We start from the raw sequence: 19,142 nt of genomic DNA on the forward strand, positions 1-19,142 counted from the left end.
TAATGACATTTGCACCTTAATAATGCACAAGTGGTCTTCATGGAACATAGTACATAAAGATCAAATGTAACAAAATGTAAGGACACAAAGTGCTGGAGTAACTCAGAGGGTCAGGCAGCATCTCTGGAAAACATGGATAGGTGATATTTCGGGTCGAGACCCTTCTTCAGATTGCAGTGTAAAGCTGAAGGTAAATCTGAACTAACAACTCTCATATAATGCATCCCAAAAACTCAGATTTATAAAGGTATAAATCTAAATAACAACTTTGATATAATGCATACAGGTCAGTTAGTCAGTTACTCAGCAAAAAGACACATTGATGTTTCAGGCAAGGTCTTCTGAACATAAAGCAATCATGCATAACATAGAAATCAGGAAAGGGGGAGAGGAATAGTGTTCCAACAGTATGCACATAATGAGTTCAATCACAGTGCATCAAACACATGGACTGGATTTTTGACTTTTTGTAAATGGCAGCAAACTATGGCAACTCGTGCATGTATGATCTATGGTAAAATAATTTCACTGGGTGGTGCACAGCTGACAATAAAGCACCATAGAAGCATTGAAACACACAACAATTAAAACCATGTGTTGTTAAAGGATAAAAACACCATCCCAATTTGGAGGCCTTTAATAAAGTGATTATACAAATATCTAAAACAGTGAATTGGCCACGAAAAAAGGTATGAATGGAAAGTGAAAGGCTTGGAAGAGCTTGAAGACAGAGGTGTGAAGAGAACTGCTGGAAAATCAGGCCACATGCAGCGGCTAATGCCAAATCTGTAGATGTTCCCATACCATTTAATTCTGGGTCATTGCAAGAGCTATTAACTCCCACCTTGTGAAGTGCTGATCCACCAGAGCGCAAATGTAAAATGGGCAACAATCACTTTCTAATTCTAGTGCAGCGGATTGCGTTTGGTGGCTTCACGAATGCCTTGCAGCTGGCAGGTTGCTTTGGATAATTAACAGCAGTGGGTTGCTATGGAGTGTAATTGACTGGATCTGTTGGCCTCGAGGAGACACGCAAACCTTTGTGCTCTTAGAGGAGAGACTAAGAAGGCGGGTCAACGTGTGTGAGTGTATGTGGGAGAGTGTGAGGGTGTATATGAGTAAGCGGTTAGATGCATCTTCAGTCTCAAATGTGCCTGATTATTTCATTCAACGTGTTGCCATAAGGCACAACCCGCAAGTGTCAAACGACAAGAAATGGAATTCAATAGCACCTGAGTTTTTGAATAGAGCTGGTGGATTTTCATTTCCATTTGAGTTAGAAAGTATGTGAATATGAACTTTAGTATGTTCTCACTCCAACAGACCCAGATGTATCTTTGAAATAACCTGCTTATCAGGTTCCCAGTGGACCTTTTTTAAACCTAGTAGCGTGCATGAAGCCGGTTTAGTCAGATAAATTAATACAATATTGTGAAGCTTATTATCCGAGTTTGCACAATGCTTAAAGATATCTCCTGACAGGTTAGAAAAGGATTGGTTTGAATATATGGTGATGGCCTTGGAGCCCTGCCCTGCCCTACCCTGCCCTGCCCTACAAAATAAAAGAGAATAATAGGAAAGATAATTAGCAAAGGCAATCAAATCAAATAAAAGAATGAATAATTTACATTCCTTAATAATGCCATAGAGCCAATGCTAATCCAAACATTTAAGAAATGCAGCTTAGGGTAGCTTTTAATGTAGCTTTTAATCTGGATTTTTAACTTATAATTGTGTTTTTTTTTCCTAAATATAAATTATGATGGTTTTATAAGTGACTAGACCAAGTGCAAACCCATTGGGTCTGTTTCCCTAACGGTGTTTGCGGGGGGGGGGGGGGGGGGGGGGGCTGCGGCATCACGCTCACATTAGCCACCCCCCAAACACACAGGTGGGGGGAGGGGAGGTGAGAAGAGGGGAGGGAGGGGAGACGAAGAGGAGGAATCGGGACAGATTTGGGAGGGAAAGGAGAGCGGGGTAGGAGGTGAGAGAGGGGGATGGGGAAACATAGAAACATAGAAACATAGAAATTAGGTGCAGGAGTAGGCCATTCGGCCCTTCGAGCCTGCACCGCCATTTAATATGATCATGGCTGATCATCCAACTCAGTATCCCGTACCTGCCTTTTCTCCATACCCTCTGATCCCCTTGGCCATAAGGGCCACATCTAACTCCCTCTTAAATATAGCCAATGAACTGGCCTCAACTACCCGCTGTGGCAGAGAGTTCCAGAGATTCACCACTCTCTGTGTGAAAAAAGTTCTCCTCATCTCGGTTTTAAAGGATTTCCCCCTTATCCTTAAGCTGTGACCCCTTGTCCTGGACTTCCCCAACATCGGAAACAATCTTCCTGCATCTAGCCTGTCCAACCCCTTAAGAATTTTGTAAGTTTCTATAAGATCCCCTCTCAATCTCCTAAACTCTAGAGAGTATAAACCAAGTCTATCCAGTCTTTCTTCATAAGACAGTCCTGACATCCCAGGAATCAGTCTGGTGAACCTTCTCTGCACTCCCTCTATGGCAATAATGTCCTTCCTCAGATTTGGAGACCAAAACTGCACGCAATACTCCAGGTGTGGTCTCACCAAGACCCTATACAACTGCAGTAGAACCTCCCTGCTCCTATACTCAAATCCTCTTGCTATGAAAGCCAACATGCCATTCGCTTTCTTTACTGCCTGCTGCACCTGCATGCCTACCTTCAATGACTGGTGTACCATGACACCCAGGTCTCGCTGCATCTCCCCCTGTCCCAATCGGCCACCGTTTAGATAATAATCTGCTTTCCCGTTTTTGCCACCAAAATGGATAACCTCACATTTATCCACATTAAACTGCATCTGCCAAACATTTGCCCACTCACCCAGCCTATCCAAGTCACCTTGCAGTCTCCTAGCATCCTCCTCACACCTAACACTGCCCCCAGCTTAGTGTCATCCGCAAACTTGGAGATATTGCCTTCAATTCCCTCATCCAGATCATTAATATATATTGTAAATAGCTGGGGTCCCAGTACTGAGCCTTGCGGTACCCCACTAGTCACTGCCTGCCATTGTGAAAAGGACCCGTTTACTCCTACTCTTTGCTTCCTGTTTGCCAGCCAGTTCTCTATCCACATCAATACTGAACCCCCAATGCCATGTGCTTTAAGTTTGTATACTAATCTCTTATGTGGGACCTTGTCGAAAGCCTTCTGGAAGTCCAGATACACCACATCCACTGGTTCTCCCCTATCCACGCTACTAGTTACATCCTCGAAAAATTCTATAAGATTCGTCAGACATGATTTACCTTTCGTAAATCCACGCTGACTTTGTCCAATGATTTCACCACTTTCTAAATGTGCTGCTATCCCATCTTTAATAACTGACTCTAGCAGTTTCCCCACTACCGATGTTAGGCTAACTGGTCTGTAATTCCCCGTTTTCTCTCTCCCTCCCTTCTTAAAAAGTGGGGTTACGTTTGCTACCCGCCAATCCTCTGGAACTACTCCAGAATCTAAGGAGTTTTGAAAGATTATTACTAATGCATCCACTATTTCTGGAGCTACTTCCTTAAGTACTCTGGGATGCAGCCTATCTGGCCCTGGGGATTTATCGGCCTTTAATCCATTCAATTTACCCAACACCACTTCCCGACTAACCTGGATTTCACTCAATTCCTCCACCTCCTTTGACCCGCGGGCCCCTGCTATTTCCAGCAGATCATTTATGTCTTCCTTAGTGAAGACGGAACCAAAGTAGTTATTCAATTGGTCCGCCATATCCTGGTTCCCCATGATCAACTCACCTGTTTCTGATTGCAAGGGACCTACATTTGTTTTAACTAATCTCTTTCTTTTCACATATCTATAAAAACTTTTGCAGTCAGATTTTATGTTCACTGCCAGTTTTCTTTCATAATCCATTTTTCCTTTTCTAATTAAGCCCTTCGTCCTCCTCTGCTGGTCTCTGAATTTCTCCCAGTCCTCCGGTATGCTGCTTTTTCTGGCTAGTTTGTACGCATCATCCTTTGCTTTGATACTATCCCTGATTTCCCTTGTTATCCATGGATGCACTACCTTCCCTGATTTATTCTTTTGCCAAACTGGGATGAACAATTTTTGTAGTTCATCCATGCAGTCTTTAAATGCCTTCCATTGCATATCCACCGTCAACCCTTTTAGAATTAATTGCCAGTCAATCTTGGCCAATTCACGTCTCATACCCTCAAAGTTACCTTTCTTTAAGTTCAAAACCATTGTTTCTGAATTAACAATGTCACTCTCCATCCTAATGAAGAACTCAACCATATTATGGTCACTCTTGCCCAAGGGGCCACGCACAACAAGACTACTAACTAACCCTTCCTCATTACTCAATACCCAGTCTAAAATAGCCAGCTCTCTCGTTGGTTCCTCTACATGTTGGTTTAGATAACTATCCCGTATACATTCCAAGAAATCCTCTTCCTCAGCACCCCTGCCAGTTTGATTCACCCAATCTATATGTAGATTGAAGTCACCCATTATAACTGCTTTGCCTTTGTCGCAAGCATTTCTAATTTCCTGTTTGATGCCATCCCCAACTTCACTACTACTGTTAGGTGGCCTGTACACAACACCCACCAGCGTTTTCTGCCCCTTATTGTTTCGCAGCTCTACCCATACCGATTCCACATCCTCCAAACTAATGTCCTTCCTTTCCATTGCGTTAATCTCCTCTCTAACCAGCCACACTACCCCACCTCCTTTTCCTTTCTCTCTATCCCTCCTGAATATTGAATATCCCGGGATGTTCAGCTCCCAGCCTTGGTCACCCTGGAGCCATGTCTCCGTGATCCCAACTATATCATAATCATTAATGGCTATCTGCACGTTCAACTCATCCACCTTATTACGAATACTCCTTGCATTGAGACACAAAGGGAGAGAGTCGTTTAGCTTTTTATCGCCCTTGGTGGGGGGAGAGAGGGGGAGTGGGGAGAGAGAGAGGAGGGGGGGAGGGGAAGGGGGAGGGGTGATAGGGTGGGGAGGGAGGAGGAGAGGGGTAGGGGAGTGATGGAAGAGGGACAGAGGGGTAGGAGGAAGGGGGCGGGGGGAGAGAGGGAAGGGGGGGGGGGGTGGGGTAGAGAGGGAAGGGGGGTGGGGAGAGAGGGAAGGGGGTGGGGGAGTGATGAGGAGAGGGTGAGGGGGAGAGGAGGAGGGGGGAGGGAGGGAGGGGGGTAGGGGTAGAGGGGTAGCGGGAGTGGTGGAAGAGGGACGGGGGAGTGGTGGAAGAGGGGCAGAGGGGTAGGGGAAGGGGTGGGGGAGAGAGGGAAAGGGAAGGGAAGAAGAGAGAGGTGGAGGAGGAGGAAGAGGGATGGGGTAAGGGGAGAGAAGTGGAAGAGTGGGGAGGGAGGGGTAGGGGAGTGGTGGAAGAGGGACAGAGTGGTATGGGGAAGGGGGGGCGGGGGGGAGAGAGGGAAGGGGGTGGGGTAGAGGCGGAAGGGGGGTGGGGGAGTGAGGGATGGTTGGGAGAGGGAGAGGAGTGAGGAGGGGAAACATAGAAATTAAGTGCAGGAGTAGGCCATTCGGCCCTTTGAGCCTGCACTACCATTGAATATGATCATGGCTGATCATCCAACTCAGTATCATGTACCTGCCTTCTCTCCATACCCCCTGATCCCTTTAGCCACAGGGGCGACATCTAACTCCCTCTTAAATATAGCCAATGAACAGGCCTCAACTACCTTCTGTGCCAGTGAATTCCAGAGATTCATCACTCTCTGTGTGAAAAATGTTTTTCTCATCTCGGTCGTAAAAGATTTACCCCTTATCCTTAAACTGTGACCCCTTGCTCTGGACTTCCCCAACATCGGGAACATTCTTCCTGCATCTAGCCTGTCCAACCCTTTAAGAATTTTGTAAGTTTCTATAAGATACCCCCTCAATCTTCTAAAATCTAGCGAGTACAAACCGAGTCTGGGGCTGATTCTACGGGTGAGATGCCAGTTTTTTTTAAAATATTTGGTGGGGGGGGGGAAAGGATTTGATTAAAAATGTGTACATAAACACGACGAAATGTAATCAGGAGTTTCTATAAGATCCCCCCCCCCCCCGCAATCTTCTAAAATCTAGCGAGTACAAGCCGAGTCTATCCAGTCTTTATTCATATGAAAGTCCTGACATCCCAGGAATCAGTCTGGTCAACCTTCTCTGTACTCCCTCTATGGCAACAATGTCTTTGAGCATTGGGCATTGTGACATCACACAATGGAACGTTCACCAGGGGCTGGGGCTGGTGCTGCTTCTATGGGTGAGAAGCCAGTTTATTTTTGAAATATTGGGGGGGGGGGGGGAAGGATTTGATTAAAAACGTGTACTTAAACACGACGAAATGTAATGAGGAGCGGATACTTAGAAAGAAAAGTGAAATCTCTACCGAAATGGAAAAGATGTCGGCGATTCTGCGTCTGGTTTCGGAGTTGCAGTGAATCAAAGGAAGAAATGCAGTTGGAAGCCGTACATGTAAATGCATCCATTCCGATTGGACATCTGCGAGCATTGGGCATTGTGATTGGACATCTGCGAGCATTGGGCATTGTGACATCACACGATGGGAACGAATCAAAAGGCAGAAAGGCAGCCGGACTGCAGGCACACAGTTTTATATATTAATAGAAATAGATAGATAGATAGATAGATAGATAGATAGATAGATAGATAGATAGATAGATAGATAGATAGATAGATAGATAGATAGATAGATAGATAGATAGATAGATAGATAGATAGATAGAATAGATAGATAGATATACCAAGATTTTATATGTATTTTATGATATTTGATATGAAATGCATTTTTAATGTATGTTGCCCCTTGTCTGGACCTTGTCCATAACATAGTTTATTATTATTATTATTATTATTAGGGTATCTCAAGTTAATTATTCCCAGGCCTATAATCAAAATTACTGGAAATTTTAATGTAGTCACCGTTTTATAATTGTGTCTGCAACAGGCTCCCTCACACTAATATCAGAATATAATGAAGGCAACCCCCATGCTGAAACCAATTTCCATACTGCTTCTTCCCCAAAGGTCCGCAGCTATCTTTGTTTCATGTTGTCACTACATGTGGCAAGAATGCTACAGAGCCCCTCAATGGGGCAATGGGGCTGAGATCCTCTCTTCAGCTTTATACTTCAGCTCCAAAGGCCCTGGCTACAACTCAAGACATGAAAAGGTGCCTTGATCTGATCTTATTGCACACCATTAGCATTGTCCTTGTTTTGTTAATTAAATTCATTTCCCAGGGCCTGGGACATCACTGTTGAGGTCGGCATCTCTTTCTTTTAATTAATCAAAATGAACTTTACTATATATATATCTGATAAATAACTTTTTAATTGATTAGTTTTGTTTAGTTTAGTTTAGAGATACAGGAATGATACAGGCCCTTGACCCCACCGAGTATGCGGCGACCAGCAATCACCGTACACTAACACTATCTCACACACACTAGGGACAATTTGTAATTTTACCAAGCCAAATAACCTACAAACCTGTACATCTTTGGAGTGTGGGAGGAAACTGGAGATACCAGAGAAAACTCATGCAGGTCATGGGGAGTATATACAAACTCCAGACAGACAGCACATGGAGTCAGGATCTAACCCAGGTCTCTGGTGCTCTAAGGCAGCAACTCTATCGCTGCGCCACAGTGCAGACCCTAGTGGAGGTTTATTTTGGAGTTTACAGAGTTCTATGTTTACATATCTGTTGTGCTGCTGTAAGTAAGAATTTCATTGCTCTGTTTCAGAACATATGAAAGTAAAGAACTCTTGACTCTTTACTCTCTTAACTGCAGTGCATGTGATTGGTATATGTACAGCGTCCAGTGCTGGAGGGGTGACCGTTTAGTGTGGTAGATGAGATGCCTATCGATCAAGCTACTTTCTCATGGAACATAGTACATAGAACAGTGGAGCACAGGAACAGCCCTTCACCCGATGACCTCTACGCCAAACATGATGCCATGCCCAACTCCTATCTGATTGCACATAATCCATATCCCCCCATTCCCTGCATATCCATGTGCCTATCCAAACGTCGCTTAAATGTCCTTGTCGTATCTGCCTCCACCACCACTCCTGGCAGCGTTTTCCAGGCAATCACCACCCACTGTGTAAAAATCTTGCCCCACACATCTCCTTTAAACTTTGTCCTTCTCGCTGTAAAGCTATGCCCTCTAGTATTTTATATTTCCATTCTGGGGAAAAGGTTCTGATCATCTACCCTATCAATGGCTGATAATTTTATATATTTTCCCTCAACCCCTTACTGATGTGTCTCATAACCCCTACACTCCAGTGACTGTAGATCAGTATGGCACTCCTGAATTCTCTCCTCATGGTGGGATTCGCACTTGGAACTCACCACACAGACTCAAGGACTTCTGACCCTTGAATGTGTGCTGGGGCAAAGACAAAGAAGGAGTAGAAATTTCACCTTGCCGACAATTGGCTCTATGAGGAGAATCCTTTCTACCCACCGCTTACATCAAACACAGCCAGCCTTCGTACTCAGACGTGTGATAGGTTTGTTGTCAAGCCCCCCGTTCTCACTACAACAGATCCACTGCAACAGGACATTAATAAGGTCTCAATTATCATTGGTTTGTGCATCTGCTCTTTGTGGGAGTCTTTGGGAAGACAGCTACTGCTGATGTCGGTGTCTGCAGAGCTGGGGGAGGGACATTGATTTATACAGCACGGAAATAAGTCCTTTGGCCCAACTTGTCCATGTCAGCCAAAAGGTCCATCTAAGCAAGTCCTACCTGTCTGGATTTAACCCCTGTCCCTCTAACCATTTCTTATCCATGTATCTGTGCTGGTGACTTTTAAATGGTGTTATTGAACCTGTCTCAACCACTTACTCTGGCAGCTCTTCCACATACGTATGTTCCTCTGTATGAAAAAATTGCCCCTCGTGTTTCTATTTAGTTCTGGAGATACAGTATGGAGGTGGATGCATCTGACCATTCTATCCTCCTTGGACTTACAAGGTGTATGACTATAGATTCAAAAAGTTATACAGCACTCTTATACAGTAAACAGATCCTACAGCCCAACTCATCCTTGTCCCAACTGTATCCAGGGATGTTCTGCTGGTCATTGGGTCCAAGAACCAGATTTACTTCCCAAGCATATGATTTATTCATAACATTATACAGTGAGTACAGTCAGGTCACATCTTTCTCTATGTTCTTTGCACAATTAATCCAACATGTTTCTTTGCAATGCACCAACACCACTCCTCTGTCCTCAGTAGGCATAGCATCTATTAAGCGTTTTAGAGACTGTTGCATATCATCAGCCCCAACCTGTCGAGTGGCTGTAGGACCTTAGACTGTGGTCCTTCTCCGCAAAACATTTGCAGTGGCTTAATTGAGTTTTAGTGCATCCCTCAACATGTACCCTTGCACCCTGGAGCGTGCCAGTTAGAAGCTTTCACTTTCAGACATCTAACATGTTTCCCATATCTACAGTAGCTTCTTTGCTTTATGTTAGCTAGTGCTGGTGCATCTTGCAGGAGCTATTTAAGTGGAGCTATCCACCTTCATTAAGACCACAGTATATTTAATTTATTTAGCATTAATGTTTCAATTAAACAATGTCAGTTGATATATTTTAATTATTTTTTTATAAGTTACAATTTTTAAAACATATTTTTCAGTTGTTCCTATGTGTCATGTCAGTCATGATCATGTTTAACCACAATGAACATTTGAACGAAGTGCTGGTGGAACTCAATGGGTCAGTCAGCATCTGTGGAGAGAATAGAGAAGTGGCGTTTACTGCTGAAAGGATCGACGCTGTAACAAATGAATGAAGGCATAAATAACTGTGCGAATGAACAGGTAAATGAAGACAAGGATGACAGAATGAAGAGAAATGAAGAAAGAAACATGCCAATGAGCGCTCTGGTGATTATAATGAATGAAGCTATGAAAGAATTTTATGAACGAGTGAATTTAAGGCTTGTCGATTTCAGAGGGACATCTGAGATGAAGCACATTGGAGTCGCATGTTGACCAGGCAGGTAATGACAATGGAGTTACTCGCCTCAATGGACAATGAAAATCACTCATCAGAATGATTCAGTTTCTCCGAGAAGATGATTTGAGTGCTTCAAAGTCATTTCACAGCTGAAGAAGCCGCATTCATTGCAGCTATTTATCTCATCCCTCCAAAAATCCGAAAAACCCTTCAGCTCTAGTTAATGCAACGGGGCAGAGTCAATGAACACCACGAGAAGTTGCTGGAACACTTGCAACAGACTCCGAGAAATAGCCTGTCTCCCAGCGCCACCTGTTGTTCGCATGTTGGTCCCGATAGCATTCCTTCCACATTTCAGGACCGGAGCCCACGGTCTTCTGCCGCCTTCAGGCGCCTTTGAGAGTTATTTTTTTGAGCAGCGGTACTTAAAACATTCACCTACATCCATTGCTCTTTTCCAAAACGAATTCGTCCAAATGAACGAGTGAAAGACTGAACAAATGATAAACTAGATGAAAGAAGTATTAAATAATGTATCAGTCAATTAAATATCACGTAATGTATAAATAAATATATACACAACCATATATAAAGATGAGTAAATTAATGAACAAATTATATACATATAAATGAATAAACACATGTATGTATTGTTGAATGGATGTAAAGATGAATAAATTAATAATTACAATTTGTAAATAATTCGTGGGAAAGAATTATGAAGGGCCAATAGATGGATAGAAGGAAGACAATAAATAGGCAATAGACAATAGGTGCAGGAGTAGGCCATTTGGCCCTTTGAGCCAGCACCACCATTTAATGTGATCATGGCAGATCATCCACAATCAGTACCCTGTTCCTGCCTTCTCCCCATATCCCCTGACTCCACTATCTTTAAGAATCCTATCAAGCTCTCTCTTGAAATTATCCAGAGAACCAGCCTCCACCACTGAGGCAGAGAATTCCACAGACTCACAACACTCTGTGTGAAAAATAATTAATAAATAACATTGAATATATGAATGAATGAATGAATGAATGTATGAATTAAGGAACATTTTGCTCAATGAGTAGATGAATGGAATTATGAGTTAGAATACTGCTGATTAAATGAATGATATTAAAGTCCATGAACAAGTGAAATGGGGTGGGAGATTGCAACCTTCACCCTGTTTCGACGAATGCAATCAACCTGACGTGCACAATCAAATCAGATCAAATAGAATAAGTTGTCCTACAACTTTAGGCTGTGCACGCCATACGCAAGAAGAAGAACAAGTGAAATAAGAGGAAGAATGGTTAATTAAACGAATGAGTAAAGAAATTGCTTGATGATAAATGAATGAATGACTGCATAAATTGATTAATTAATGTATCAGTGAACATGTGGAATCCAATTAATCATTTCATATCCACATGACCAAATTAATGAATAAGTACATCATCATGCTGCTGAATGAGTGTGTATATGAAATTATCGGAACATATCAATGAATTAATGAACAGGATAATTAACCAATAAATAGATGGTTGAGCAAAATGTGGATGGATGGATGAACAAGTGAACTGATTGAAAAATGAATACTGGTATTGTCAGATGAATGAAAAAATGAAGTTACTGCCAAGAGAATAAATGGTTGAGTGGTTGAATTTGTCAATGACACTAGCCTCTTAACTATTGTCTTTATGAGCAGTCATAGCATAATTGGCCAGATTGATATTGGCCTCAAGTTCTTGGCCTCAAAATCTCAGTGATTTCTAATGTTATTTCATGTGATGTCCATTGTCAGCTGTGCCATCGAGCGCCACCATGCCGTTAACCTCCAATTGATTGTGTGAATTATCAAATGAATGATCATAGCCTTGACCAAATTAACTAAACTTAATTAAAGCATAATGATGAATTTTAAAATGCCAGAATGAATGAGTGAATGATAAAACAGGCAATCATAACAAATGAACAGAAAATAATTAAGTAAATGATTGAATGGGAAAAAGAAAGAATTGCCATGCGTGAATGAGGAAATGAAGGAAGGTAAGCAGGAAAAAGAAAGAAGAAGCAAGTAAAATAGTAAGATTAAACGAGAACTTACCAGTTTGAAGTTTGATCTGTATTTTATGAGGAGTTACGATGAGGGATTACGTGAAGAACCCGTTCAGCACGCATGCGCGGCATACTTCAAAGCAGCGGTGTGGAATCACAGATAGACACAGTTATTGAAGTAAACATAATAAAGACAAGGAGACAACAGTTTGTGAATTTGACCCATATTATTGAGGGTGGGAGTGGAGGGCACGTAATCCCTCATCGTAACTCCTCATAAAATACAGATCAAACTTCAAACTGGTAAGTTCCCGTTTAATCTTACTATTTTACTTCGGAGTCACATGAGTGATTCCGTGAAGATTTCAAAGCTCTGTGATTTCAAACCGTGTAACAGTTATTACTACATCACTGTCGAAGTCTTTGAGGGAGGAAGTGTGTTATCGTAATCAACCAATGAATCTGTGTTATGAAAAACAAAAACGGTATTTATTAACAATAACAATAAAAACAAAATTGCTCCCCCGGGCTTAAATTAAATATTTGCAGACTGTAAAATTGTTTCTGCATATAACACAGGTTTTGCCAACGGCTTGTGATAAAAAGTCCTGAACGTGGTTTCCCTTGCCCATCCTGCTGTAGCCACGATGTGGTCCATGTGGATGTGGTTCATTCTTTCCGCCTTTGACGTGGATGCTGCCCTGGTGGAGTGAGATGTATACAAATTAGTGTCAATCCCGGCAGCTTTTAGCACCTGCTTGAGCCATCTCGAAATGGTTTGGCTCGTCACCCGACCATGAGTTTTTTTATGACTGACCCACAAGGCGTTTTCACTCCCTCAAATATTGTTAGTTGTGTCTATATAAGGTAGTAGGTGGGTCATGACACATAACCGTGGTTCTGGTGGGTAAGCCCGGAATATCACGACTGGACTAGGCGTTCCTGGCCTGCTCTGTTTGATCAGTCCCTGGATCATAAACGAGATCTGGTCTGGAACTGTAATCATGTTGTCCAGTCGTAACCGATGTAGAGACTGGACCCTCTGTGCGGATACAAGTGCCATTAGCATGAGCGTTTTGAGTGTCAATTGTTCCAGGCTGAGGGATCTGGCTGGTGGCCATCCCCTGAGGTAAGTCAGGACCTCACTGACATCCCATATATGGGTGTACCTTGGTCTAGGGGGGTTGGTATTGTAAATGCCTTTCATTAATTTTACCACCAGCGGGTGAGATCCCATGGCCTGTTGTCCTGGTGCTAGTGTTAAGTAGGCAGACAGGGCACTTCTCACTGTGTTGATGGCACTGTAGCTGAGTCCTTCTTCATAGTGAAGTTTGGCCAGGAATTCCAGTACGTTGGTGACTGATGCAGTTGTGTAGGTAGTCCCTGTATCCAGGCAGTACTTTTCCCATTTTTTGATATTGGTCAAGTACTGTTTTTTGGTGGATGTTCGGAGGGATGCTGACATGGTGTCGACAGTTTGTTCTGATAATCCCAGTCCCAGCAATGGTCTGTTCAGAATCTACAACCCAGGAGTTTGATTTCTTCATGGCATGGGTGGCTTATGCCAGACACTGGGTGTTTTAATAATTCTGGGTCCCTGGGAAATGTCATCGGAGTTCCAACAACCATGTCATGGAGTATCGGGAACCATGGCTGCGTAGGCCAGTCGGGTACTATCAAAATACCTGAAGCAGAGTCCATTTGTATTTTGCGTAGTACCCGACTAATGAGGCAGAAGGGAGGAAATGCATAGAAGAAGAAATTTCCCCAATCCAGCGCGAACGCATGTACCGCTGCTGCCTCAGGGTCTGGTTCCCAGGCGACATACATAGGTACCTGGTGATTTAGCCGATGCGAATAAATCGATATCTGGCGTGCCATATTGCTTGACAATTTTTGCAAATATTTTGGGGTTTAACATCCATTCGATGTTGTCATTAAATTTACATGACCTGGTGTCTGCCACTGTATTTAGCTTACCTGGTAGGTAAGTTGCTGATAGCCAAATATGTCTTTCGACACACCATTGCCAAATTGTGTTAACCAACTTGTCGCATGATAACGACTTTATGCCGCCCATATGGTTAATGTAGGCCACCACCGTAGTATTATCTATTTGTAACCAAACATGCAAGTGATGCATATTTGATGCATATGCTTTTAAACCATAGAAGGCACCCAACATCTCTAGATAATTTATGCCCAGTGTAAGTAGTAATGATGACTTAGAGTTAGTCCATCTACCACCTGTGCTGGATATGGCATTATTTGCTCCCCAGCCTTGAGCACTGGCATCTGTTTGGATAACTAGCGTAGGGTTAGTGATGATAATAGGGCTGAAACTATGCCAAATGTTTTCTGCCCACCACTGTAGTTCTGATATTGCTTCAGTGGGTAACTTCATGACACGATCATAATGACCTGCATGTCGTTTTAGTGCCTGTACCTTTGCTATTTGTAAGTTTTGACAGTGCAAAGGTCCGAATTGCGTAGCCGGAAATGCTGCTACAATTTTCCCAATTACTCTTGCTACTTGTCGAATAGTTGGTCGTTTGTTGACCATTAGATTGTTGCATGATTGTGCCAATGCAACTGTTTTGTCTCTTGGCAAAGTTACAGTCATATGGACTGAATTAATTGTGAAGCCCAAGTAGTCCATAGTTGTGGATGGCTTCAACTTAGATTTATCTGGATATTAGACAATTCCCAAGGTTTCGAACAACTGTTTGGTAGCTGATACAGCTGACATAGTCAATTCCATGGTTTTGCCTACTATTAAGATATCATCAAGATATGCCATGACAATATGTTTTTGTCTTCTTTATATTGCCAAAGCTGGTTTTAGTATCTTGGTGAATAATCTTGAGGCTGATGTTAACCCATTGGGTAACGCTTTAAACTGCCATTATTGCCCGATCCAGGTAAACTTCAGGTATCTGCGATGATCCTTGTGAATAAGTACTGAATAGTAAGCATCTTTAAGATCAATGCTTGCCATCTAGTATCCTTTGGAAATTAGTTGTTTGGCAGTAACAAACGTTTCCATTTTGAAATGTATATGCTTAACAAACATATTTAGTGATGCTAAGTCAATGATGATGCGACATCCACCATCTTTTTTGGTTTTAGTGAGTATATTTGATACAAATTCCAAGGGTTCATGTTTTGTTTTTTCAATGATACCCTTTGTAATTAGTCTCATCAGTTCAACTTGTCCCTCTCGTTTTTCTTTCACTGAGAGGGAAAATACCCTTTGGGGTAAATGTTGAACTGGTGGCAATTTACCTGTTATGAATTGTATTTTGTATCCACTAATGCCATTGAGTATATACTGATCACTCGTGATAGACTCCCATGCTGCTTTAAACTGGTGTAATCTCCCCCCTGTTAGTATTAAGCCCCTTATTTCTATATGCTGGTAGGAACCAGACCCGCCTACCTCCACGGTTATGGGTATTTCGTCTGGTTCCCGCCGGTCCCACGAGGCTTGCGTGTTGTCTGATGTGGCATTGACGTTGGGGGGTGGCGCATTTTCTATGGGATCCGCTCTGGGCCCTGGTCTAAAAAAGACTTACGGTGATAGAATGCGGACCCCGAGCTTTCACCAGTCCTATATGGTGGACGTCGACTGGTGGATGTGACGGGGTGCTGCCACTTGGTGTTTATTGCTCTAGGTTTGCTCATCCCATGCCCTGCCTTCATGAGACCGTGAGTTTTTGAGGCCTCAGCCATATCCTTCATTCGCTTAGGGAGGTCATTGCCAAAGAGCAGTATGTCTGGCTCAGAGGCTGGGGTTTTGCACAACCCCGCAAATTTAGGATTGAGGGCAGGTTTTATTATTTCTTTACGCAGGTTGTTAATTTCAAATTGCGTATTGCACAACAGCGTGAGAGTATCCTGTTGAGTGGTGGTCATCTCGGTGTTGTCCACGGAACGAGCAAACGAAGTGATGGCCGACGTCAGGAGCCTGAGGATCCGCTGCAGTTTTAGCTCGTGCTGTCGGATGTTTGTCCCAACTTGCTCCCAGATTTGGCTGTTTACAGCTGGCACTTTGAGGGACTCACAGTTCTCTGGTGCTGTATATGTTTCTAAAGCATCATTGACCACCTGCTCCTGTAGAGCCCTGTTGGAGAGGTGGTTGATGCTGGCCGCTAGTTTGGCTTCTAACGGTCTTCCTGCATGTGGGGTTGCCACGTAGCGGTCCACTATACCAAGCAGCTCTTCCTGTTCCTGCACCCCTTGCATACTCCCGAGATCTTCAGCCATTGCCCCTCTTCTTGACCAGCCCAGTCCTGGTCACCAAAGCTATCCTCTGGTAAGGAGGAAGCAATGGACAGTGCACAAGGCACTGTGGAGGGAGGGCCTGACCTCCCTCTGCGAGAGCGCCCCTCCTGGGGCGCACCTCGCTGGAGCACCTGCTCCAAGAGCCGCTCCACGCGGCTCAGGCGGCTGTCTCTCCCCCGCCCGGGTGGAGAGACGTCCCCATCCGACGTGTCGGAAACCACCGGCCGGACTCTTTTCCCTGTAGCTTTCCCTCCAGCCCGCTGCTCAGGCGCTAGCGGGGCTGGGCACGGCACGGTGTCGGGGATAGCGGAGCGCTCGGTTAGCGTTCCTACCGCCTGTTGCTGCCCCCCCCCTGATGGAACGCTCCTCTGGTGGTCGAACGGGGGACAGATTTCTTTGAGAGTGCTGTGGATCATGGTCCATTCTGTGCTGAGAGAAAGAGCCAAAGGATGCAGGGTTCACAGTTTGGTTTTGTGGTGAGAAGACCACAAGGAATCAGAGAGGGGTCGACTATTTGGCCTTTTGAATATGTCCAACAATTCATTAAGATCATGGTGATCTTCCGTTTTCCAGCACCCTGCCCATCTCCTTTGATTCTTTAAAAATCCTTCTCTGTTTTGAATGATCTAATTGTTTGAGCCTCTATAACCTTCAGGGTAGAGGTCCAATCAGTCACCAGGCTCTCATTGAATAAATCTGTCCTCATCTCAACCCTAAACACCTTGTTTGTGCCTGTGACCTGGTTCTATATTACTCGGCCAAGAGGGACTAAGGGGAAAAAAATTTGTTCGGCATGGACTTGTAGGGCCGAGATGGCCTGTTTCCGTGCTGTAATTGTTATATGGTTATATGGTTAAGAGGCACATCCTCCCTAGAGCCAGCCCTTTAAGCCCTGTGGAAATTGTTTGTTTTCATTAAAACTTATTTTATTCCAGAGAAAACAAACCTTGATTATTCACTATCCCCTCATAGCAAACATGGCATACCTAGAATCAATCAAGTGAATCTTTCTCCCTCTGAATAAAGTCTAATGTTCCTTAGGTAAGAAACTTGCACTGTACAGAGTACTGTAGGTACAGTCTCATGGAGACCCTGTATAATTCCATTGCCCGGGAGTCCCCAGTGACTGACTCCACCAAGATGACATGTTCCAAGTTCTCTTGTAAAGATTCAAAAGGAGTGTTGCATGAAGAGTTACATCATTTTGTACATCTCTGACAGAGAAGGTGCATCCTAGTCCCAGGGGAATTGGCACCTGGGTACACTCAGTTAAATATTCCATGTGACATGAAAAGACTTGTGAGCGGTTGTTGTCGTGTTCCACTTGAGGAAAATATTGGGCAAGAGAGTCAAGTCAAGAGTGTTTTATTGTCATATTTTCCAAAAATGGAACAATTAGATTGTTACTTGCAGCAGCACAACCGATATGTAAACGCTACAGCAGATGACAAAAAAGTTCAGTGTGTATATATAACATTTATATATATATTTAATATAACCCAAGGCCCAGATTCGATCCTGACTACAGATGCTGTTTAATTCTATTTGCCATTTCTCGGCCTACTTGCTCAGCTATCCAAAATACCTCCGTAATTATTGATAATCATCTTCACTGCCTATAATATCACCTATTTTTGTATTGTCTGAAAACGTATTAATTAATTAAGCTTTATATATTCTCATTTAAATCGTTGACAGCAATGGGCCCAGCGCCAATCCTTAAAGCACATCACCAGTCACCGACCTCCAGCCCAAAAATCAAACCTCCACCACCACCCTTTGCTTCCCACCATGAAGCCTATTCTGTAGCTGGTTTCTAACATTCCTTGGATCCCATGCAATATGACCTTTCAGAGTAGCCTACCTTGCGGAATCTTATAAAAGGCTTAGCGGAAGTTCATATGTATTACATGTAGGGCCCTACCCTCATCAACCTTCTTGGCTACTCCTTCAAAAAACGTGATCAAATTTGTGAGACATGATCTCCCACACTCAAAACTACACTGACTACACTAATTAAATCCCATCCTTCCAAATACATGTATATCTTATCCATCAGAACCCCCTTACAATGGAACAATGAAAGTTCTCAATGAGGATAAATATTAATTGAGAACCTTCCCTATCTCCTGTGGCTATGCGTATAGACGGCTTTGGTTTCCAAGGCACCCTATTCTCTCTCTAAATCAGAAAATAATTATTGATGAAGTGTGAATGTGAGAAGGAGCATTAAGTATGAAATTCCAAAAATATTTAGCTCCAATTGTGGCCATGGCATCAGTTGAGGTTTATTCAGGAATTATAGTGCAGAAAGGAGGTATTTATTAAAATAAGAACCACTCTTCAATTGGCAAAACAACCTGTTCACAAATTAACTTGCAAAAATATGTTAAACCTAATGAAACCATTTATCAAGCGTGGGACATTCCGATCAGTATCACCAGTGACAATAGATGAATACTCATGTTAATTGCCTCCATGATGAGATCAAGAAAAACATTAGGTTGCCATCTCATGCATTACAAAGTAATTGAGGTAAAGCTTGGACTAGTCTTGAGAGTAAGAATGATGTAGGAGATGCTGGCAATTTGTAGGTTTGTAATGTGTATAACTATAACCCAAGAGCATACATACTGGGACGTATGATGGGGAAAGAAGCCAACATAGTGAAAGTAATCAAGAAGAAACTGCAGATGCTGGAAAATCGAAGGTACACAAAATTGCTGGAGAAACTCAGCGGGTGCAGCAGCATCTATGGAGCGAAGGAAATAGGCGACGTTTCGGGCCGAAACCC

Source organism: Leucoraja erinacea, chromosome 3 (genome assembly GCF_028641065.1).
Source record: "Leucoraja erinacea ecotype New England chromosome 3, Leri_hhj_1, whole genome shotgun sequence".
NCBI lineage: Eukaryota > Metazoa > Chordata > Chondrichthyes > Rajiformes > Rajidae > Leucoraja > Leucoraja erinaceus.